The sequence below is a fragment of the Bombyx mori genome, chromosome 28, assembly GCF_030269925.1.
Source record: "Bombyx mori chromosome 28, ASM3026992v2".
NCBI classification, from domain to species: Eukaryota; Metazoa; Arthropoda; class Insecta; order Lepidoptera; family Bombycidae; genus Bombyx; species Bombyx mori.
This window is the reverse complement of record NC_085134.1, coordinates 6,761,783-6,767,782: the sequence shown is the minus strand read 5'-3', so window position 1 is coordinate 6,767,782 and position 6,000 is coordinate 6,761,783.

Genomic DNA, 6,000 nt, shown 5'->3' with positions numbered 1-6,000 from the left:
CGTGTAGATGATCTCATGGGGCTCAAACCGGGAGTGTTGCTAACACTGACCCTACGAAGAGCAGTGCTTCACCAACTGAGAAGATCCGGTGAGAAACTCAGTGGGCTGCGTCTATAGGTTGATTTCTTCTTCGAGTTCTTCATCGCAAGCGACGGGTTCGGCGAGGATGGTAACCGGTTCTTGAGGTACCTAAAAGCACCGTTAATGGATCGGGAAGATCCGTAATGACGTGCTTAGGGCGACGTCGACTGTTTACCATTCGGTCCACAAGATCGGGTAGGCCTTCGCATCGCTGCCGACCGTTGCCACCGATGTCTGAATTGAGCCGAAAACTTCACTTACCTTAAGTTTACCATTAAGTTTAAGTTTAAAAAACCTTAGTTACTCCTTATATCATCAGCTATCTATTAGTGAAAGTCTCGTCAAAATCGGTCCAGTCGTTCCAGAGATTAGCCGGAACAAACAGACAGACAGACAATCAGACAGACAATTTTTACAATTGACAACAATTGTAAAAAATGTTATTTTGGTGTATGTACAGTATATATATTTATATGCATGTGGTAAAAAGCGGTTATTTCAATAATACAAACAGACACTCCAATTTTATTTATGTGTATACATTCGAAATTCCCTAGAATTCTCATGTTAAAATACAATCCAAATCACTTTTAAACGCGGTAAAAATGTACTCTTCTTTCCGAGCAGACCTGTGTGAATGCACGGTTATACTACATTTGTATTATAAATTTCATTAAAAGTGGTCAATTAATGCAAAACTTACAATTTAAGTTCTTCACATTTATATTATTTACTTAATAAATATTATATGTTCGGAACTTAATAAATATAATTTCTGACCCTCTGTATTAGGAACCGTCTACCGCAGTAATAGGCTCTGACCTCAATCATACCTCCGTATTAGGGAAAATCGACCCAGCTATTTAAAACATTTTTTAAAATAAGTAATTTCTAGAAAAGAAACATAGACTCAACAGTAATACGAAATTTAAATTCCATTTTTGACGATTAAAAATTTTTCCACCTTTAAAAATACTTACAAATGCCTATTTTTCTTTCTTACTTTCAAATTTTGCGAAATACCTCCGTAATAGGTGCTTTTACCTTAGTTAGTACGAATCCACGCCGAATCCTGGTCACAGTACACTCCCAGTGGAGTGAATACACGTCATTAATTAGTCGGTTTATTTGCTACTCAAGTGTGCGTCGCGGCAACAAATACGTTCGTATTATTTTTTTCAGACCTAACATTTTAGTTTTGTTTTGTTTTCGTTTTGAGAATGCTTCCAGACAAATGACAGTTTGACTAAAACATACTTAAGATGATAGACGAAAATATATCTACATTGAATACTGGTCATTGTCAACGAGACATTTGAAGAAGGCCGCTAGTTATCGTCATAGTCCTAATTTACTGTTTAATATTAAATAAATAAATAACTGGGAACAAATTACGCATGGTCTCTGTGGCGGTAGCCATCACACAATGCAAGATATTAGACAGATGCCTGAATCTCGCTTACGACATTTTCAAGATAAGCTTGCATATATACAAGTTCCGAACAACAACATTTGGACCGTCGGTCTACCGAGCAATGTCACTCGCTCGGTGGAAGATCCATTCTCATTGTCGTTTAAGTCTCCCAAAGTCTCAATGTAGGATTTCCTATGTTATGGGTACAAGAGAATAATAAACATACTCATATATATTTAAATATATAATGTAACACTAACGCCATCTGTCGCCAAATAGTCGAACGAATATTGAAGGATCTAGTAGCATCTAGAACGCTCGAGAAAAACAACGCCATCTATTGTCACATAGCGGAAACACACAATACTCGACTTTTGTGGAATATTCTCGACGATTCTAGCGATTTCATCTCGACTATAAAAGCGTTGCAGAGATGGCACGCAGTCAGTCAGTAATCGGAACTACTCGAAGCGAAACAGCGAACGGATCACCTGAAGCGAAGCGGAAGAAGCGAATTGAGAATTTTAGAACTGAGTGTTTGTAAACTGTTTTAAGTGTTCTAAGTGTTAATACAGATTTTAATTTGTACTTCTGTAGAATTTTATTTATCCCGAACCCCAACGCGTAACAATAATACATATATATATATAGATAAAATGGAAATTCTATTTCGCAAACTATGGAAAACATCTGTCAAGGCTTTAACAAGCAAGAATTCCACATGACCACGACTGCTCTGCCAAGAGCAACCGATTATGATGATGATGATATAGATAATAAGTACCCAGACACACAATAAGCAAACCTGTTCATCACACAATGTTTTCCCGATGTGGGAATCGAACCCACGATTCTCAGTACAACAGTCGGGGCCGCTAACTACTGCACCACTGAGTCAGCTTAATATGGTTGATTGATAGTAGAACGTATGATCAACCCGCACTGGAATCACCACTCTGCCTATTTCTACAGCAAAACAGTAATGCGTCCTGGTTCGAAGAATGGAATAGGGTGGGTTTTATAATCCAATTGACAGTTCGACTTGGATCGTAAGTTTGGGTGGCGACTTATAGAAATGTTTTAGGTATTAATTTATTTTATTTATTTCATTTACATCAGATTTTGCATCCATATTACACTCATTAACGTTTCATTTATACTAGAATTAAATAAAAATAATAACTACAATCTCGAACTAAAACAAAATCAACAATAATAATGACAAAAAAAACAAATAATAATAATAATAAAACAAAAACTCAAATTAACATCAAAACAACCTTAACCTAAAGGCTGGTTTGGATCTAGAGTGCTCAACATGCACACGTGTCCAGTGTTGCATTATTGGGCTGTCCAGATCCATTCGTGAGTCCATCGGGCTTTTTACCTTATATCAACAAGATGAAAAGCTTTACCGTGATATTACCTACAAATCTTCGATGGATCTAGCCGGATCCAATCTAAAGTTTTGAATGTTTGAACTTCACTTGCCAGTTCGGAATAAGCTTCGGAATCCAAACTAGGAATCGAACGCAAATTGCTTTCAGTCCATATTGAGTGTAATTATTGAATTTAGTTTGGCTTTTGGAACAAGCGTACTAGTGGATAGGTATATTGTCGATTAACGATTTTCTCTTCGAACCGGGCACCTGGCTTCATAGTCATTATTTTGTGAATAGATAATCGAATACCAACAACAAAGCAATGTAGAAAAGTTTACAAGGAGTTTTAACTTTTATTGAAAACTAGTTGATCCGGCAGACTTCGAAAAACTTCAATCGATCAATAAAAGACCTAAACTTTTGTATAAAATAAACTTAAAACAAACAAAAGGAATCCGTCCGAGACACAAAAAGGAAAAACAAAGTTGTTATTTTTATTTAATTCCGAGCATTTTCATATTTATCTACCTTTTAAACCTCTTCTGGACCTCCACAAATAATTTAAAACTAAAATTAACCAAATCGGTCCAGCCGTTCTCGAGTTTTAGCGAGACTAACGTACAGCAATTCACTTGTGGTAGGACTTCTTTTGAGTCCGCACGGGTAGGAACCACCATCCCGCCTATTACTGCCGTGAAGCAGTAATGCGTTTCGGTTTGAAGGGTGGGGCAGCCGTTGTAACTATACTTGAGACGCTGTGAGTCCACCCATAGAAGCAATAATTTTTTTTTACATCTAAGCATTTACCTAAATACAATTTACTTAAGACACCAAAATAGTAATATTATGCAGAGAGTTCTCCGAAAAATGTCTCGCCTATATTCTATGAAGCCATATACGAACCGATGCTCAGATTCGAAACCTTTTATCTGGATTGAACGACCATGTGTTCTGCGAGTCGTGCACGTTTTTTGACTATCATTGCATTGTCGAAATTGGGTATTCGTTTTACACAACCGTCTTTTGTAAAGGACAGTATGCCGTTCTAGTATTTCATTTGGTTTTCACGAGTCCTCGTCGATGTCGCCTGAAACACGTCATTAAGGATCTTCCCGCTCCATTAACGGCGCTTTTAGGTACCTCGTCGAACCCGTCGCTTGCGACGAAGGGCTCGATGAGAACGACGTCCACTGCTTTCCATTCTGTCCGCAGGATCGGGAATAAGTCGTCTGGTTCGTGTCCGTCTTTTAGGAAGTCAAAAAAAGTACTGCCTGCCGCTAGTCAAGTCGTAGATCTTATGTCCGGTCAAAGAGGTTGCACGCCACGACACCCTTCGGGACCACCCCTTACTACCTTTCCGGAACGAAATGCTCGGGACAGACATCGCATCAACCGCCCATAGTACAATCACCATTATGACCGCACCCAAACGTAATAGTATATTTCTTCTTCTTATCAGCCCACAGACGTCCGTCCACTGCTGGACATAGGTCTCCCTCAAGCCTCGTCACAAATAGCGGTCTTGCACTGCCTGCATCCAGCGGTTTCCCCGCGAACCTTGATGGATCGTCGGTCCATTTTGTGGGAGGCCTACCCACGCTACGTCTTCCGGTACGCGGTGGCCACTCAAGAACTTTCTGGCCCCAACGGCCATCCGTTCTATGACCAATGTGTCCTGCCCACTGCCACTCCAACGTTGCAATCCTTTGGGCTATATCGGCTACCATGGTTTTCCTGCGAAACTCCTCATTTCTGATTTGATCGTATATTTACGCTATTCAAATTATTCCAATTGTGTCGGACAATGCAAAGTTTCAGTTGTGTTTTAATCAATTCACTTGCCGCAACAATAACATTAATATTGAACGCTTTCGAATGCGTAATGTAACTTTCGCGGTAATTAACAAAGCTTTTACAGCGCGACAAATTAACTGGTGCTTTGTTGAAATTAATAAAAAATTCATTCTTTAGGTAGATTTTGCATGAATTTTCTGACATTTTCTGTATGAACTAAAACTTTCTACGTGTTACAAGTACAGGCATAGCTAAGTTTTTCTCGAAATTCTAAATAAGCACTAAAGCTATCATCTTTTTTTTTTCCTACCTTAGCTGATAGCCTCTCAAGGCTATATCAGCGTAAACTAACAAGTAAGTGAGCTCACCGGGTTCAAACCTGACGACGTTTGTAGCGGTAGGACCTCTTGTTAGTCCGCATGGGTAGATACCGCCACTCTGCCTATTTCTGCCGTAAAACAGTTATGCGTTTCGGTTTGAAGGGTGGGGCAGTCGTTGTAAATATAATGAGACCTTCGAACTCGTATCTCAAGGTGGGTGGTGGTATTTACGTTATAGATGTCTATGGGCTCCGATAACCACTTTACACCAGGTAGGCTGTAAGCTCGTCCACACATCTACTCAAAAAAATCGTGATCAAATATATTTAAGGCGTGTAGTCTTTGGCCGATTGTGGCTTATCTCAATTAAATCACTGGAAGACCTATCTTCCCAATAAATGCCGATTGGTCCATTAAAAAGCAATGTCTGATACAAACCCAAGCGAAATTCTTTTAAGCCGAATTCCGAATTTCCGTGAAACTGTAATAGGGGTAGACTTTCGCAAGAGACGTACTTCGTAGCATCTGCGTTCTCAACTTCCGAGATGAAATATAGATAAAAAGTCACATTAATTACAAAGACAGGAACGTCAAAGAATAAATCCCTGAAAGGAGCGGTCTGTTAAAGAATTTTAATTTTCCCGAATTAATTCGTTTTCATTTTTCAGTAAACCGTCTTTGAGCGATGATGAGACTGTAACACGGATTGCAGTTTTTTAGATGTGGTAAGTTTATAATCTCTTTTTTTTTACTATTCAATTTCTACCGTCTTGTGAAAGTGAACAGATGGATAGAGAGAGAAAGAGAGTATTCTTGGTGTACAATAACCAAAAAAAAAAAAACAATGCAAAACATTAAATACAAAAAAGTGCAATTTGCGGTTTTATCACTAAGAGCGACCTCTTCCAGACAATCATCATTTGGACAAGAATCATTTGGATACCAACTCTGTAAGTATTTGTGTCTTAGAGCTGTCATAAGTTCCAGTTTGGAAGTAATTTTATTTCAC